The sequence below is a fragment of the Diceros bicornis genome (assembly GCF_020826845.1).
Source record: "Diceros bicornis minor isolate mBicDic1 chromosome 6 unlocalized genomic scaffold, mDicBic1.mat.cur SUPER_6_unloc_1, whole genome shotgun sequence".
Lineage (NCBI taxonomy): Eukaryota > Metazoa > Chordata > Mammalia > Perissodactyla > Rhinocerotidae > Diceros > Diceros bicornis.
In genome coordinates, this window is record NW_026690919.1 from 84,168 (window position 1) to 103,615 (window position 19,448).

The 19,448-nt window shown below is 43.9% G+C and overlaps 1 pseudogene; it reads left to right on the forward strand.

Moving 5' to 3' along the window:
• The window catches only part of LOC131402294 (olfactory receptor 5M11-like), a 40,861-nt pseudogene that overhangs the window by 18,315 nt on the left and 3,098 nt on the right, over positions 1-19,448 (forward strand).

Sequence of the window (19,448 nt, forward strand, 5' to 3'; positions counted from 1 at the left end):
AATGAATGCTTTCCCACAGTTACTATATTCATATCTACCTATTATGAATTCTCTTATGCACAGAAAGGTAAGAGTTAGTGGTGCAAGATTTCCCAAAATGATTGCATTCATAGGGTTTTTCTCCAGTGTGAGTTCTCACATGTTTCTTAACAGATGAGAGATTATTTAAAGCTTTCCCACAGTCACTGCACTTGTAGGCTTTCTCTCTGTATTGTATTCTCTTGTGCACAGTAAGAGAAAAACTACTGCTGAAGGATTTCCCACACTCATTAGACTCACAGTTTTTCTCCAGTATGAGTTCTCACATGCTGTGTCAGATGTGAGCTCTTCCTAAAGGCTCTACAACAATCATGACATTCATAAGGTTTCTCCCCTGTATGCATTCTATTGTGGACAGTAAGGGAGGAGCTCGTGCTGAAGCCTTTCCACAGTGATTCCATTCGTAACGATTCTCCCCAGTATGAACTCTCCTGTGCCTTTTGAGGATACCTCTAGTGCGGAAGACGTGAAAACACTGGTTACATTCATAGGACTTTTCTCCAGTGTGAATTCTCACATGCAGTCTAAGGGATGAGGGATTACTGAAGGCTTTCCCACAGTCACTGCATTCATAGGGTTTCTCCCCATTATGTATTCTCTTATGAACAGTGAGGTAAGAACTGCTGCTGAAGGATTTGCCACATTGATTGCAATCATAGGGTTTTTCTCCAGTGTGAATTCTCTTGTGCTGAATAAGATTAGATTTTGTGCTGAAGACTTTAAAACACTGATTACACTCATTGAGTTTCACTCCAAGATGACTTCTCTCCTGTTGATTAAGAAATGAATGCTAACTATAATTTATAATATTTTTAATATTCAATGCTATCATAGGAATTTTTCTTCCAGGAATTCTGCTATGTATAACATCATTATAATTGGTGTTTTTGCCACTTTGAGTGCCTGTATATGATTTCTGCTGGTTTGAGTTCTCAGAAGTTAAAAAAGATGGATGCTTTGCCGTAAGTCCTTATCAGATTCACAGAGCATCTTCTGATAAGTTTAAGACAAATTTATGTTTGAAACACTCAATATCTGAGTCACATTTATGGAAACATTTACTTGTGTGAACACTCAGGGAAGAAAAAATTTTGGAGATAACTTATGCTTCTCTCCAAATTCACAAGAGTTTCAGGGTATCTCTCCAGAGGGACAACTTTTTCTTGGGAAAATGAATCCCTTGGTAACTTTGTGGCTTTTCTAATTTATGGTATTTTCCTACTGTGGAAAATCAGAAATCTTACCATTTTTAAACCTTTAGATTGTTCTTCTCTAAAAACATGCTGCTTAGAAGTTAACCCTTGGACTTTAAGTAAGAGTCTCCAAATCCGAAACAAATTGAAAAGAAACTTAAGTTGATGAAGGAAAGAAAAGGTAAAATGCACACGTTAGTGAAGGTAGACCAGAAGGGGTTAGAGATTTTCAGGACGTTTGCAATGAAAGGGACGTGAGTGTGAAAATTTTAGGTTTGTATTGAAGAAGACTCTAGAAAGATTGAGATTGATGCTGATGGAAAGAAGGAATTGTCAGGAATGTAAAGTGAGAAGGAACTAGACAAAGAGCTCATATGAGACTTAAATTTAAGAAGGAAGAGAGAGATCTTTTCCCCCCTCTGAGGCCAAAGTAAAGTATGAGATAATGAACAGAAAGTTAAAGAAAAAGAAAAGGAGGTCCACGAGGAGGCTCATACTAAACGTTTTTGGCCTTGTTGGAAAAAAAGGGCATTTTACAAATGTCTCTGATGGACATTTCCTAATGTAATACTCCAAACTGTCAAGCCACAGGCCAGAGAGGTTCCTGACAAAGACTCATATATACCTAGTGCTCACCTGGAGAGGTGCCTGGGAGAATTCCTCTTTCCTCCGTCCTCGCTTTATTTTCTTGCTCCAATTCGGAGAGCAGACTAGGTTTATCAACTTGATTCCCTATACATGGATAAAAGACATATGATGTAGGGGACTCTGCATGGGACAAGAAGCCTCACCATGGAACTGAGGCCCATACTTCTATAGATGAGCAGGTGTGACTTTAGGAGCAGCAGTACAATTATCCTTAAATTCTAACAAATATAGTAAAACTATCTTTCACCAAGAAAAAAAAAATGCAAGCATCCTCAGTCAATATCCAGGGTGACGGGGGATAACTGGTCCCAGAAGTTCATGCCCAGTTTCAAATACAGACTTAAAAGCCCCAAAGCTTTTATCCATGGAGAACATGAAATCAGGCCAAGGAGTAGATCTTCAGTTGATAGGGAAGGCATTAGACCACAAGCTCCAGGATGGTAGGGACCTAATTCCCTAATTCCTAATTCCTAGCACAGACCTCATTCACCACCATATTCCTAATTCCTAGCACAGACCCAGGAACATAAAGGTGCTTAAGAAAGACTTGTGAGAAGTGATGTCAGTGACAATGGTGGAGTAGGTAACTCTCAAAGTCTAACACTCTACAAAACACCAGCAAATAAACTGGTAAAAACTGTCAGAATCAACTTGATTGGAACATTGGAGAGTTATAAAAAGTTTACAGCAACCAGAATAATGCTTAATCAAAACAAAGAAGTGAATTTGGTAAGAGAGCTCTGTGACACTTTAACTGACCCTGGCCCATCACCTGTTCCCCACCATGGCAGTCACCTTGAAGACAGCAGCCTGTGTTCCTACTACTGGAGGGAGCAGAACGGATTTTCCTCTCAAAGAGCTGTGGTTGCTTGTTTTGACCTGTCTGGTCAAAGGGCTTGCTTTCATTTTGTCTAACTCCAAACTCTCAGTGCTGAGGTGGCTATGAAGGGTGGAGGGCTGGGGCATGTGCCAAACACATTTAAATGTATTAGCCACTGCTGCCTGGGGCAAGGGAAAACCATTGAACCAAACAAAAGACTAACCAAAAAGTCTAAGAGGAAAGCAGGGAATAAGATGTTTCGGACAAAAAAGGCTTCGAAAAGCTCCCACATATTCCTAGGTATACGTAAGACCACGCACATACCCAGGGCTGGGTGCATGCTCCGAAAAGACCTGAGAAGGCACTAAGCCCTCACCTTTGATTGACCTTCCTGCTCTGCACAAGCAGGAAGTGAAGGCTAAGACAGAGTTGTCAATCGCCTGATTGAGTTTTGAAAGCCCGCTCCAAAATATACACAGAGACCATTTGCAAATGCGTTTTTGGGTTCTAGGTATTTAAGGTATTTTCTAGGTATTTAAGGAAATCTCTGACAAATCACTAGCTGGCCATTAAGCTAACAAAACAGAGACTTCAGTGGCCACACATGACTAATACAGACATTGCAAAATTAGTTCAGAAATGTCACCAAACAAACAACACCAACTACACCAAGCAAGAACAACAAAACTTAGGGATGGGGGGAATCTGATTTACAGAATTGCCAGACTATAATGCCAAACGTCCAGTTTTCAACAACAAAAAAAATGAGTCATGCAAAGAAACAAAAGTGCTTGGCCCATTACAGGAAAAGGAAATTAACAGAAATTGTCCCCAAAGAAGGGACTTTCCAGACAAAGACTTCAAATCAACTATTTTAAGTATGCTCAAAAAGATAAAGGAAACTATGTACAAAGAACTAAAGGAAATGGAACTCTTACCAAATAGAGACCATCAAAAAGATAGAAATTATTGGGGCTTGCCCGGTGGTGTAGCAGTTAAGTGCGAAGATAGAAATTATTGGGGCTTGCCCGGTGGTGTAGCAGTTAAGTGCGCGTGCTCCATTTCGGTTGCCCAGGGTGCGCGTGCTCCATTTCGGTTGCCCAGGGTTCGCAAGTTCGGATCCCGGGCGCGCACCGACACACGACTTGTCAAGCCGTGCTGTGGCAGCGTCCCATATAAAGTAGAGGAAGATGGGCATGCATGTTAGCCCAGGGCCAGTCTTCCTCAGCAAAAAAGAGGAGGATTAGCAGATGTTAGCTCAGGGCTGGTCTTCCTCACACACAAAAAAATAAACAGAGTTCTGAAAGAAAACAAACTGTCACCCACAAATTCTGTATGCAGCAAAAGTCTCCTTCAAGAAAGTGAAAAGGAAATCCATAGAATGGGAGGAAATATTTGCAAATCATATATTTGATAAATGTCTAGCATCCAGAAGATATAAAGAACTCTTACAACTCAACAACAAAAAGATAAACAATCCTGTTCCCCCTAAAATGGGCAAAAGACTTGAATACACATTTTACTAAAGAAGATATAGAAATGGCCAACAAGCATAAGAGAAGATGATTCTTATCTCATTATTCTTTAGGGAAATGCAAATAAAAGCCACATTGAGATATATACCACTTCACATCTATAAGGATGGCTTTAATAAAAAAAAAAAGGAAAATAAACAAGTGTGGTTAAGAATGAGGAGAAATTGGAACCCTCTCATATTGTGGGAGAGTGTAAATGGTGCACAGGTGTTATGAGAGGTTCGGGGATTCGATCGGAGACGTAAAAGACACTTTCCACTCCAAACAAATGGACTGAAGGTATATTTTATTATATAGAGGATAGTAAAGGCGACAGTCTGCAAACAGATCAAATAGGTCAAATATTAAGAGGGAAAAAAAACATCAGCCCGACTGGAAAGGAAAACACCCACATCGGCTGAAGAGAAATGACACAAATCAACCGGAAAGAGAAACACCAGGTTGACCGAAAAGAGAACACATCAAATCAATTACTTCATATCAAATCAATTACTTCACATCAAATCAGTTACTCACAACATCCACGCCCCACTGCCGGGAGAGCCCTGTCAATCGACGAGGCTGGGCAAGGATCACACGTCCTGGGCAAGGTGTCCCTTCCACAGGTGGAACTCTCTCCGGGTCTCAGTCTCCAGTAGTTTTTATACCATCAGTAATTTTCAGAGTAAGCAATTACAGAGTTTGCAGAGCAAGCATTTAGTGTTCCCATGCACAAAATGGTTATCAGTGGCGTACGTGCACTGAGCCCCCTGGCTAACGTCCCAGCCCAGTAGTTGTGTACGTGTATTGTTCTCTTTGGTTATCGTCCCAGCCCGGCACAGATGGCCAGTCCATCCCGTGCTATGACGCTCCAAGAGCCTTGAAATGTTACAACTTGCAACTCTCTCTGTGGGAGAAGGGCCAGTTCCCACCACACAGAAAGCAGCTTTATATTTCTGTTTGTGCTGGTGGCTGTAGGTCAACGGAGCAGCCAAACATGGCTGTACTCATGTCAAGACAACAGGTACTCTGCCAAACAGTTTAGAGGTTCCTCAAAAAGTTAAAACATAGAATGACTACATGACCCAGTAATTCCATTCCTAAGTTTATACCTGAAAGAACTGAAAACAACTGTTCAAGGAAAAATTTGTACATGAATGTTCGTAGCAGCACTATTCACAATAGCTAAAATGTCCATCAACAGATGAGTGGATACACAACAAGTGGTATATATGCACAATGGAATACATTCAGCCATAAAAAGGAACGAAGCCTGATACACACTACAACATGGATGAATCTTAAAAACATTACGCTGAACAAAGGAAGCCAGACACCAAACGCCATATATTGTATGATTCATTTATATACAATGTCCAGAATAGGTAAATCCACAGAGACAGAAAGTAAATTAGTGGTAGCCAGTGGCTGGGGGTAGGCAGGACTGGGGAGTAACTACTTAATGATCATGGGTGTGATAAAAGGGTTCCGGAATTATAGAGTGGTGATGGTTGCACAAGACTGTGACATTATTAAAAGCCACTGAACTGTATATTTAAAATAGTTAAAATGGTCAGTCTTTCTGTTTTGTGAATGTTACATGAATTAAAAAAAGCCTTGTTACCTGAGTCAATAAATAAATGCAGGAATGATGTCAGGCTTACCAAGAGATGCGAGGTTCCTGCAGTTTTCCAGCATCACATCCCTGTACAGTGTTCTCTGAGAAGCATCCAGCAAAGCCCACTCTTCCAGGGTGAACTCCACAGCCACATCCTCGAAGGTCACCAAGTCTTAAACCATCACAAACATCATGGCTTAGCCAAGGACCACCCTCACCAATGTTGACAGGAAAAGGGCCAAGGATGACAGAACTAGGGAAGAGGAACCCAAAACACACGATGTCCGAGCAGGTGCTGAGCTCTGCTCTCCTTTGCTCCCAGGCTCAGCCCTCAATGCTCGTCTCCAGTCTACTTACTTCCAGCCACTCCCAAGGTTAGATGCATGTCCACCACATACACGGTTGTCTTTTTCCAGTAAGACTGTGGGCTCTGTAATCTTATTTCTCTCAATCTCCAAGGTTGACAGGCTGGGACACTGAAGAAAACAGAGAAATACTCACTAGTAGCCGTCATAAATTACTTGAGTACAGGACACGGTCATGTCTTTCCTTTAAAAGTCTCAGCAGAACACAATATAGACAGTGACCCCGGAGGAAGCTTTGAAAATGTAAAAAATGTTGACATAGGCTGACATTTTCTGGGCAGCCCCTCACCCTCCATCAGATGCTCGGAGATCCTGGGATGCCTGAGGACCTGGTTTGCCTGTGAGGCTCCAGGCCACAAAAGATAAGTCCAATTTCTGGTCAAAAGAATAATTATCTGGAGAAAGGAATATCTGACTTACCAGTAACCAGCTTGCCAGGAAGCCATGAACAAGACCTTCCTCCTGTGTGCATCCTCTCCGAGGAGAGGCTGGGTACAGGGGAGACTGAGCTGGAGAAGAAGGATGGAGTCACAAGAATCCAGGGATGCCCTCTGTTCACAGATTATTCCCATTTCACAGATAAAGAAATTGAGGTTCGGAGGGACATCATTACTTCATCAAGTTTATAGAAGGAATTAGAGGTAAAATTCATAAGATCCCACACACTCACCACACAGGTGACATCTCCACAGACACTCAAACCACTGAAGTCCCAAATCCCAAGAACCACATAATCAGATATCAGTGACCTCAGGGATCCTGGGGCTCCACTCCCACCTCCCCTGCTCAGCCTCCTCCGCTGTGGTGCAGGGGCCTTTAGCGCCTGGACTCTGAGGCCTGTAAGGACCCAAGAACTTACCACAAGTTGGGGACAGAACCATGGCCGCCATCCTGTGATTCAGTAAATGTTCGTGAACAACAGGGCAGTGGAGAACCAGGATGCTCCTCCTCTTATCCCCACAGAGCACTCAGGACAGGGCCCTGGAATAAATGGGGAAATACAAAGTATTCACAGCCTCTCTCCCTCTCTAGGTTACTGAGGACGAATCTGTCTTAGCCCGTCCGTCATGTCCTCCTTCAAACATAATATATTTGATACTGGGCCTTTATTTTGCTTAGCAGGTGATGAACTCAGGGCCATGTGATGGCAAAACTTGTCTTCTTCTGCCCCCAATGGTATGACCAATACATTACTGCTCCCCCCATTTTAAGTCCTTGGCTTCCCTGAGTCTCAGGGCACATTCTTCCCATCCGCGTGGTTGTCCCAATCACAGTCTCAGCTACAACCCCTGTTCACGGAGACTTTGGCACCTGAGTCCCATTGTTATTTCAACCTCCAGTCCCACCTCACTTGGATGACGTCAGCGTCCATGAGGATGACTCTCACAGCATTAGGAGTTTGTCCCCATCCATCTTGGCCACACATTTCCATGGGCACCACCCCAGGCTTTGTCATCACCTAACACTGCTCTACCATCTAGAACAATAGTTCAGAAACTTCTCTCTCTGAACCCAAACTCCCAAACATCTACCCTGCTCACTCATTTCCTCCTTTCAGGACATGTGTTCTACCACACATGGCTCCAGTCTACCCACTCTCTACTTTATTGTTGTCCATCTACTACCTTCTCTCCTCACTTCATACTTACCCAACTTGTATTCCACTGTGTCTCATTTCAACATATTTCCTTATCCCTACCCCCTATCTTCACTCTGGCACAGCAGAACTCCAACCAAGCATGATTCCAATAATCTGCCTGCTCCATGGCAACATCTGGGCAGGCCAGCCTGCACAAGAGATGTCACGTTGCCATCTCCAGAAAAACGTGGTCTCCACCACGCAAAGAGCTCTCGACCCTGTAGGACAATCCCACAAGTCTCTGAAGCTTCCTACTCATCATATCTTCTCTAATGTCTCTAAATCTCTCACATCCTCACCTTTTCCCCTATGGTAACCAGCTTCCTAAATAGCCCTCAATGATTCGAGCCTCCTGGTTGTCACACTCACATTGAATTAGGGCTGACCTGTGTGACCAACCGAATATTGTGGAGGTGACTTCTGAGGCTAGGTCTGAGAAAGCACTGTAGCTTCCGCCTTGTTCTCTTGGACTGCTGGCTCTAAGGGAAGCCAACTGCCATGTTGCAAAGACACTCAAGCATCCTGGTGGGGAGACCTACGTGGAGAGGAACTGAGGCCTCCAACAGCCAGCACCACCTTGCCAGCATGTGAGTGAACCACCTTGGAAGTCAATCCTTCAGGTGACTGCAGCCCCAGCTGATATCTTGATGTGAACTCATGAAAGTCCCTGAGACAGAACCTTCCAGCTAAGCTGCTCCTGAATTCCAGAACCACAAAAATTGTGAGATGACACATGGTTATTGTTGTTTTAAGTCACTAAGGTTTGGGATAATTTGCTGTGCAGCAATAGGTATCGATGAATACACTCTGACTTTCAGCAGATGGTCTTGCCTCTTACTTCTCAAAGCAATCATCCTAAGGAGTCCATTTTCCTGTCTTGTCACCAAAATCACAACCTGCACCACGGTTTCCTCCCTCTCCTGTTACAAACCAGGAGCCGTCTCCCCTTCTCTGTAAGGCCGTGCTCTGCAGCTCTGTGCTTTGCTCCATCCCGCCTGCCTTTTTAGGATCTGAAGCCTATCGATGATCTCTTATCTACCCTTCCCCTTCCAGCTCTCCCACTCTCCTGGACTCTTTCTCCCACCATTTCAACCCTATGCAGATTTGTAGCGGGAAAATAAACCTATCCTAAGAGCATAGTTTTCTTTCCAGTTACTTCCCAGTCTCTCTCCCTCATCACTGCCAAAGTGTTTGCATTCTCTGTCTCATTTCCTCATGTCCCCAACACAGGACACTCTGGTTTCCACCACTTCCATTTCAAGGACAACACTCTTGGTAGAATCATCAATGATCTTAGTCACAGAACAGAGATGTAGATGGTAAATACTGATACTATTTCTTATCTTTCAGATCAATAAAAATCCTTTGTTGGAAAGTCTGTCTGGAAAGGCACTTTCATACACTGCTGTGGTACAACTCCTACAGAAGAAAATTTAGCATAATCAAGCAAAACTGCAAAAATATGTATCCTTTCTCCATCATTCCCACTACTAGGAATCCATCTCAAAGATACAGAAATACTAAAATATTCCTCTAAGACTATTCACTGTGACATTATTTATAACAGCAAAGGAGTAGAAACAACACAAATGATCATCAATAGGGAACTGGTTGAATAAACTGTGGGATATTCACCTAGTGAAGAATCATGCAGCCATTAAAAAGTGATAAGATCTCTAGGTAGTTATGGAGATAATTATCCCCAATAAATATAAGGAGAAAAACATCAAGGTACAAAAGTGTATGGAATGATTCCTTTTTAAAAGAAGGGAAAGGCCAGGATATATACATATGTATATGTATACATATAAACGTATATACATTTGCATTTTATGTGTATATGTATTGTATGTAATTGTATGTAAAATACAAATGTATTTTATATAATACATATATATATAAATATATGTACATATATACACATATATTTTGCATATGTATATTTTTACATATACACACACCTATTTTCTTATATTTGCAAAAGAAACACTGAAAGGATAAAACGAATACAAACGGTAACCAAGAAGGGTAGGACAATAATTGAGAAGAGGAGACAGGAATTGAATTTAGAATTCCCTAAATAAGGCTCATTATACAGTTTTGACTTCGGAACCATATTTTAAAAATACAACCACAATCCTCAAAATGGAAAACAAATAACTAAATGAACCGAATTTGCATATAAATTGGAAACATGACTACAACAGAGTTTGAAAAAGAATGCTTTCACGTGACTTTAAAAGTAAGTATATTGCTAATTCAGCTGGTTTCCTACTGAAGGACGTTTGAGTTGTTTCTCTTCTTTTGCTGTTGGAAATAATGCTTCTGTGAATAACCATCGTGTGTAGATGTGGTCTTGTATTTTGGGAGGTTTACATTCAGAGTCTATTTCCAGAAGCGGGATTGCTACGTAAAGACAGCGACTCTTCTGGGTGTAATTTTTTATATACACTGAAGGAGAATATCATTAAGTAAATAAATTAATGCTATTCAGAGGCAATATTTTTAGTATAACATATAAGAGATTAATATAAAATCAAAGAAATTAAGCAAAAAACCACTGTAAAGTTAAATCGAATTAGAAATATCATGTTAAACTCATGATTTAAAAATTACATATTCTCTACTGCAGAAATTGATAAAAGAAACCTTAACTAAATTGGAGTCAGGAAGGCGTGTAGTGGGAGCTCTCACACCCTCTCACGTATTGTCAATTACACCAAACAGGAAGTGACAGAGACTTGTGTCTTGGACACGAAGTAAAACTGCTTTATTACTGAAGCAAGATTTTTTTTTCCACCTGACAACATCCTAGCCAATGAGAAACATCACAGCTCAACCAACGAAACACGTTGCAGCTCAACCATCGAGAAACGCTGCAGCTCAGCCATCGAGAAACGCTGCAGCTCAGCCATCGAGAAACGCCGCAGCTCAGCCAGTGAGAAGCCTTTGCTGCCTTGACCTTTACTTTCTCCCAATGGATTTTCCTTGAGAACAGCCCCTCCTTACTCCTGCTCTTCTCTATAAAAGCAGCTCCCCTCCTTTCTTTTCTGGATTTGCCTGTGGTTTGCCATAGCATGTGTATCCTGAATTGCAATTCTTTTGGCTATTCCCAAATAAATTCAATTTCAGATGAAATAACAGGCAAATTTGCTTTTTAAGTTGACACTACTATATCCACTGAAAGGTCTTAGAAGCAATGATGCTCCAGAGGCACTGAGCATACCTAGTGTCCAGCTCTTGGTTTTTAAGACTATTTACCACTAAAAAGAGCAAAGTACTCTATGCACTAATAATAGAAAAATCTCCAGTATATGTTAAAGGAAAAAAGGCAGAGAAAAATGCATAGAGTACTACAATGTTTTGCATAAGTAAAAGGGGAAATGAAAATACATTTGCTTGCATTTACTTAAAGAAAATCCAGAACGGTAAGAATGCATGATAAACCAATAAAAGTGATTACCTATAGGTGGCTAGAGGAAGGAGAATGGGATGGAAAGAAAACAAGGTGAGGGCAAGACTTTGTAAGGTATATCTTTTTATATCACCTTAGTTTTGGACCAAATGCAAAGAAGAATTCTAATTAGATTTTAAACATTTGAGTATTTTATAAAAAATCGAGTAATTTCATTTTTAACCCGAAAGTCTTCCTGACTCCTTGTGGTGACAACCCAAGCCCAGGAAAGCCCACTGGCAGGTCTTCTGCACAGCGGAGGCTGATGGAACCTGTCGGTACCAGGTCCACACGTTACTCACCTGCTCACACAGAAATCCGAGGATCAGCGAGGACAGGTGCACCCTGAGCCTGGTTTCACCTCAAACTTGAGCTCCATGGATGCTTTTCTTGGCTGAGGGGGGAGAAAAGCACAGAGATTGCTTTTGAGACCCTTTATAGGGAGTAATACAGCTGATGGATGGAAAGCCACCCCATTCACTTTTCTTTTTTGGATTTACTGATTTAACTGTAACTGTTGGCTGAGACTGGATTTTCCCGATTCCTATCCAGACACCTGCTCCCCACTTAGTAAACTCAGTGAATAAAGGAGACACAATCGCTGTCCCTCAAATGTCGTCTGAGAGTAAGACAATGACATTAGACATCTTTCGCATGTCCTGTCCTCCATGGTACATCCCAAGTGATGCACTGTGGTTTCCTTAGATTTCAGCCCAGAGCTGGGCACATAGTGGGTGGTCAATGCATGTTTGTGGAATGAATGCATGAATGACTTAAAACCAGAAGTGGAAGAAATTGGGGACGGTGGGCTTGGGAGAGACTAGACTCCAGGGGTGTGTGTGAATACGGGTGGGGGGACCTCTCTGGTGCTCTCAGTGCCCCGGGTAGGGGAGTGGCAAGCAGAGAGCACAGAGGTTTACCTACAACTCCTGGAAGGAGGTGGGATTTCTAACAACAGACTTGAGGTAGTGAGCTCCCCACCCCTGAGAGTGTACAAATGGGTGGGGCACATTTCTGGAGAGTTCTAGGGGAAATTTCTGTCCCAGGGAAGGTTTGGGGCTGGGGAAACCTTAGTCTGGTCTAAATGAGAGCCCTTTGGGTTTGTCAGCAGCCCAAGAGTGGTGGGGGTTTGTGCATCCTCCTCACTTCCAGTTGCATATGGGACTCAGCTTGTCCCACATCCCTTCTGTATGTGTGTGGCTGGCAACGCCCTGACCCCGTGGTGCAGGGTGGGTCTCCTTTGAGCTCTGGGATGCAGTCGTCATGGTTCTAAATTTGGTGCAGCCCTCAGCCCCTTGAGCTTGGACGCGCTGCCCCCGGTGAGAAGAAAAAGCAGTTCCTCCTCATCACTTTGTAACCTCTTGGGGGTTCTTGTTTTGGGTTTTTCATATATCTTCTGACATCCTTTTTTTTTTTTTTTTCTTTTTTGTGAGGAAGACCTGCCCTGAGCTAACATCCTTTGCCAATCCTCTTCTTTTTGCTGAGGAAGATTTGCCCTGGGCTAACATCTGTGACCATTTTCCTCTACTTTATATGGGACGCCACCACAGCATAGCTTGACAAGCGATGTGTCGGTGCGCGCCCGGGATCCGAACCTGCGAACCCCGGGCCACCGAAGTGGACCGTGCACACTTAACTGCTTGTACCACCTGGCCGGCCCCTTGACATCTTTTTTGTTTTGTTTTTGTTTTTCCATGTTTTAAAAAATTTTTTGTTTATTGCAGTAACATTGGTTTATACCATTGTAAAATTTTCAGGTGTACGTCATTATACTTCTATTTCTGCATAGATTATATCATGTTCACCACCAAAATACTAATTACAACCCATCACCACACACATGTACTGAATTATCCCTCTCACCCTCCCCCCTCCTCCCTTCCCCTCTGGTAACCACCAATCCAATCTCTGTCCCTATGTGTTTCTTTGTTGTTGTTATTATCTACTACTTAATGAAGGAAATCATACGGTATTTGACCTTCTCCCTCTGACTTATTTCACTTGACATCTTTTTTTATATGTATTTATTTATTTTTTATTGCGGTGACATTGGTTTATAACATTGTATAAATTTCAGGCATACATCATTATACTTCTGTTTCTGCATAGATTACATCATGTTCACAACCCAAATACTAATTACAATCCATCACCACACACATGTGCCTAATCATCCCTTTCACCCCCCTCCCTTCCTCCTTCTGCTCTGGTAACCACCAATCCAATCTCTGTCTCTCTGTGGTTGTTCATTGTTGTTTTTATCTTCTAGTTATGAGTGAGATCATACAGTATTTGACCTTCTCCCTCTGACTCATTCTGCTCAGCATAATACCCTCTACTTCCATCCATGTTGTCACAAATGGCTAGATTTCATTGTTTCTTATGGCTGAGTAGTATTCTATTGTGTATATACACCACCTCTTCTTTATCCATTCATCCCTTGCAGGGCACTTAGGTTGCTTCCAAGTCTTGCTATTGTGAATAATGCTTCAATGAACACAAGGGTGTATGTATCTTTACACATTGATGTTTTCGTGTTCTTTGGATAAATACCCAGCAGTGGAATAGCTGGATTGTATGGTAGTTCTATTCTTAATTTTTTGAGGAATCTCAATACTGTTTTCCATAGTGGCTGCACCAGTTTGCACTCCCACCAGCAGTGTATGAGAGTTCCTTTCTCCTGACATCCTCTCCAACACTTGTTGTTTCCTGTCTTGTTAATTATAGTCATTCTGATGGGATTGAGGTGATATCTCATTGTAGTTTTGATTTGCATTTCTCTGATAGTTAATGAAGTTGAACATCTTCTCATGTGCCTGTTGGCCATCTGTATACCTTCTTTGGAGAAATGTCTGTTCAGGTCTTTTGCCCATTTTTTAATTGGATTGTTAGTGTTTTTTGTGGTTGAGCTGTATGAGTTCTTTATATATTTTAGAGATTAACTTTGGGGGTTCTTGCTGATGCTACAGGTTGAGGCCGCCTGTGTGGGCCGGGAGTGGGTAACACAGCACGGGGGGTCCAACTCGCATGTTTGTGAACTGGGGATCTTGGCCTGTCTGCGGGGCAGTCCCCCTAGCTGAGGACCACCGTCTGGCCTAGGATGGGGCTGGAGACACTGCCCACTCCCCAGGACACCATGGGACAGGGTGGGTGGGGATAGCCAGAGCATTCACCCACCCCCATTGTCTGATGGCAGATGTGGCAGATGGGTGGGTTGGGCTCAGCGCTCCACAGATAAACGAGTTTCCACTCTGGAAAATTCCTGCATAAGAACGATGCTGGCAGGTGAGTCAGAGACAGAGACTCAGGGAGAGACAGAGACAGAGAGAGCCTGTTGGAGATGCTCAGTGAACAGGGACTGGTTGAAGGAATGAAGAATGAATGGTTCCTTGGACTGAGAGAAGAGAGGACTCAGCATCTACGTGGATAAGCTCTGGCAGCTCGTGCTTGTTTTGTTGGTAAACTGGGAGGACGTGTCCTGGGAGACGTGTCCAGGCTGCTGGCCAGGGGTCCTGACGTCTGTGGGGCTGGATGATGGCGTGAGGCAGAGGATCCTGCCTTCAGCAGGGGCCCAGGGTGGCTGAGGATGAGGACAGAGGGAGGAGACAGTTGGGAGGATGCCCAGCTTCCCTATCCTGAAGAGGCTAGTCTCCCTCTCCAGGCCCCCGCAGGGACAGGGCGGGATGGGAGAGGCCTTATAGGGCATCCTCAACGCAGGTCCCAAAGAAAGCTCCTGGGGTGTGTGTCCCAGGAAGAGGCTGAGAGAGGTTTGGGGAGATGGAACGAACTTGGAATGAATTACAAGCTGAATGGAGGGAGATGGGAGTGGACAGCTGGGTCATGGTGGCGTGGGTAGCCCTTGGGAACATCACTGCCCATTGGTGTCTCAACCAATGGGATGGGACCTGGGGGTGGGTTCCTGGGCGTGTGAAAACCCCAGGGTGGGGTGTCCTGGGGGTTCCTCATGAGGTGACCCTGGGAGAGTGTATTTGGGGAGGGAGTTGGGAGGTCAGAACACAGGGGAGGGACCTAGGGCATTAGTGGGGTCATCATGGGATGGTCCTGGGGGCCAAAGCCTTCCTGGGAGGATTCCAGGGCTGAGGACTGGGGTCAGGAGGTGCACTGAGAGACAGACCATGCAGGGGTATTTTCAGAGGGATGCAGAATAAGGGGCTGGGCTGAGAGCAGTGGCGTTATCCTGAGGGTTTGGAGTTTCAGAACATGGTGTTCTTTGGGGGTACGAATGGGGGATGGGTTGTGGGAGCACTTGGATGGAAGGAGTCTAGGGGAGCAAACTGTGAGGGGAGGGCAGAGTTTGGGGGAGGGGCAACTTGGGGCATGGGATTTGGACGAGGGATCCTTTGTGGGCCATTAAAGGGAAGACCCCTGATGGTCAGAACTTGGAATTTTGTGGTGAATGTGGGGTTTCAGCACTTGTGGGGAGAATTTTGGGGGTGCTCATATTATCAGAGTATAGGGGAACTTTGGATAAACAGCCAAGAGAAAACCAATGAGGGGGTGGATTTGAGGTGCTTAGAACAAGGGATGTCTTGGGAAGTGGATCTCGGGGGTATGTTTGGGGGGATTAGAAATTGGGGGCAGACTATGAGGGTGTACCTAGGGGTTGCAACACTCATGGAAAGATTCTGAGAGGGGGTTTGGAGTGCCCAGTGCAGTTCCTTGGGGAGGAACAGGGTATGGGGGTGGGTTGAGGATCCTTGATGGACATGGCAAGGGGGTGAATTGGGGAGCTTAGAGCCCAGAGGAATCTTGGGGCACTATATATCAAAAGAAATAGGTGATGGAGGGGAGATTAGGGGTTAGAATCTGGGGATGTCTTGGGGGTGGGCTTGGGTGGGGCCCCAACCTGAAAGTGCCCTGGGGGACACAGATCATGGAGACGGGTTTGACAGAGGACATGGTGGTGTTTTGGGGCTTGATCCTAGGGGAGGTGGGTTTAGGGAATCAGAACTGGGGTCTCTCCGGGATGGACCATGGGAGGTGAGTTAGGACAGGGCAGAACCAAGGATGTCTTTGGAGGCAGATCTTGGTGGGGTGGGTGTGTGGTCAGAGCAAGGCGAGTCTGGGTGGGTCCAGGAGTGGACGAGGCTGGGCCCTGAGGGAGGGGAGGACAGAGCCCGCTGGGTAGCGGAAGCTTTACTGCCCACAACACTCCCCACCCCTGCCCCGCGTCAGTAGCACTTTCAGTACACAATGTGGGGGCCCTGCTCCTCGTACTCCTCCCGCAGGACCCAGCAGGACTGGAAGGCGCACAGCGAGGCCCCGATCCACACCAAGAGGCTCCTGCTGGGCCAGGCCGTCACCCCCGTGCGGGACAGGTTAAATAACTTGCCTCCTTGATATTCACTATGTTAGGGCAGGCCCCGCATCATCTAATTTGATTTATTTATTTTGAAAAAGTTGCAACTGAGCTAAATGTTACCCAATTTCACTCAGAGAGCAAGGTGGTGACAGAGCTGGATATAGTTCCAGACCTACCCACATCCTTTGTTTACATGATGGAATGATGGAGTTCTCTAAACACAGAGAGAAAGCTCAGTGAGCAGCACAGTGCTCCCCTCATGTGCGTCTCATCATGAGGACCGTCCTGCTGATGAGTCAGGCATCAGTGTACGCCTGTAACGAGGGCTGATCTACTTCAGCTGCAAACGTCCAGTTCACACCAGACATTCTGGTGGCCTTTAGGCTCACCTCTCACTCTGGAACTGTATTTGTGGACACTTTCTTTCCTTGTAGATGCTCTCATGAATTGATATTATTTTCTGACTACTTGCCTCTAAGCGCCTTACAACTTGAATCTCAAGCCTTTCTTCTCCTTAATTATCTGGTGGAACATTTCTAAGTTACCATTGCAGGGAGCAGGAGGAGGGATCAAGGAGAAGGAGATGGAGGTAGCCCATTTACTTTCCTTACTACAAACAGAAAGTCATTCTGAAAACAGAGTAGAGTAGTCAGCTTTTCTTTATCTGTAGTTCGCAGTGGCATAGAGCTCTTTACGTCCCCGAGGACAACATGAAAATCTCCTTTGGTATTTTTTTTTCCTGCATCTCCCCATTTCCAGTAAATGAAGCAGTTCTATTTACCAAGATTTTAAGTCACCTGGAAGGTTGTTTCTTAAAAAGTGACTGGTTATTATGTTTCTAGTGTTCATTTCAAACATATTCCTTATCTCCACCTTTACGTGCATAAATGGACAAACCATATTTTCCACAAAACTCTAGGACAGTTTCAACATTGGTGTACCCTGTTTCCTCAAAATGCTTTGAGGCAATCCCTTCTGTTTTCAGTAGCAGAGTTTGAACCTCAACTAACTTTCCTGGCAACAGGTTTATTGAAATTTCAGTTGATCTTCCTGGACAATATTTTGTAGACCTGTCACTGGTTCAAAAGAACTGAAGAAGGAAAACATTCTGCTCACCACACACGAACGTAAGGACATTTTCAGGCACAGGATGGCGCTCACCCCAAAACAGGAGTTCCTATAGTTAGAGCCAGGTGATCTATGAGACCCTTATATCTTTGGAGGGAGGGGTAAAATTTTGAGTGTGTGCTTTATCTTAGTTGAGGATCCACAGTTTCATTAGATTTTTCAAGAGATCCATGTAAAAAAAAAAAAAATTAAGGACAATTCTTATAATGAGTTGTGGCTAAAAGTTTTTCCATAGCTCTACTTGCTTTTTTTTCTTAAACAAAGTCTTTTCTCATTCACCTGTAATTGAATGACCAACAGAAAAAGCTATCCTACTGAGCTGGGTGACCATCTAGAGGATCTCTCCAGGGCTAAATCCTTGCTTAGGAGCTTCTTTCTCTTCTCCTTCTTCCTCGTCCTTTTCTGCTTTCTCCCCCCCCTTCCTCTTCTTCTCCTCCTCCTCCTCATCCTCTTTGTCCTTCTTCTTCTTCCCCTCCACCCACGTCATGCTCCCCCTCCTCTTCCTTCTTCTCCTTCTTCTAGTCGTTATTTTAGCAGGGGTGAGGATGCTCTCCTTGTCCTTCCACATCCCCACTGTCAGCTCTGATAGCCCATGTGTTCCAGGAAAGGCTGGCTTCATGGACATGCAACTTATGCCATTGACAGGACCGTGTTTTCAGAAGTCCCTCAAGTTTGGTTTAATACTCTGCTGTCACAGTCTTGAAATTCTTAATATTTTTTGAACAAGGATCCCTTACATTTTATTTTCTCCTGGACAGTGTATATTATGTAGCTAGTCCTAGTTGCAGGTTTCACAGTTTGTAGCTTTCTACTATCCTTGAGCTACTCCTCTGGGTTCTTTCTCCATCAGGTAGAGGCTCTGCCTGGTTGTGAACCAGTAAACCCACAAGCGCCTTGTTCAGAAGATGTTCATCTTTTGCTCTGGCCTGACTCAGGCAGTCAGATTGGCTGTGATCTTCCTTCTCTGTAAACACACAATATTCAGTCATTTTTGCCTCTTCACTTATCAGTAGCTCCGTTCTATTCATCTGGATATTTCTGGATCTCACACAGGTCACTGAGCTTGTGAGTCAAGACTATTTCAGATCCCGCAGGCCGTCATTAGTGACATGCAACAAATGAGTCCTTCTGCAAGTGAAACCCTCAAGTCCAATTTCCTGCTGTGTCTTTATACATCTGAAATTGCCAAATTCTGTTCTTTTTCCTTCCATTTTTCTCTGTTCTGGTAACCACCACTTGTTCTCTCTCTGAGGTTTTCTGGGTGTAGAAGAACATGAAGACATCTCCTAAGTCACCTCACTGCTGTCATACAAATAAATATTCTGGTTACAGAGTGTTTCCTTCTAGACATTTCTTGAAAGGACTGCAACTAACCCCTGACTCCTCTTCTCCAGGGAAGGCCATTGACATTCTTGGAAGGAAAGTCTGAGGTAGAGATGAACCAGACTTGCAATGAAGTGAAACATTTGCATTTTAGGGAACATCTCAGCTGGATTTTCTGCATGAACTCTGTACACACACATCACTAGCAGTTTCACAGAAAGATTGCATACGGTGTCTTTGCATCTGATCTTTATCCTTAGAACATCCTTCTTACAACAGCCTTATTGCTTGTTCTCTTCCTCCTTCAGTTTGTTTCTAAAAAAGTCACTTTTCATGAGTTCTTTGTTGGTGTTACTATTTAAAATTTGAACACCCTTTCCTCTA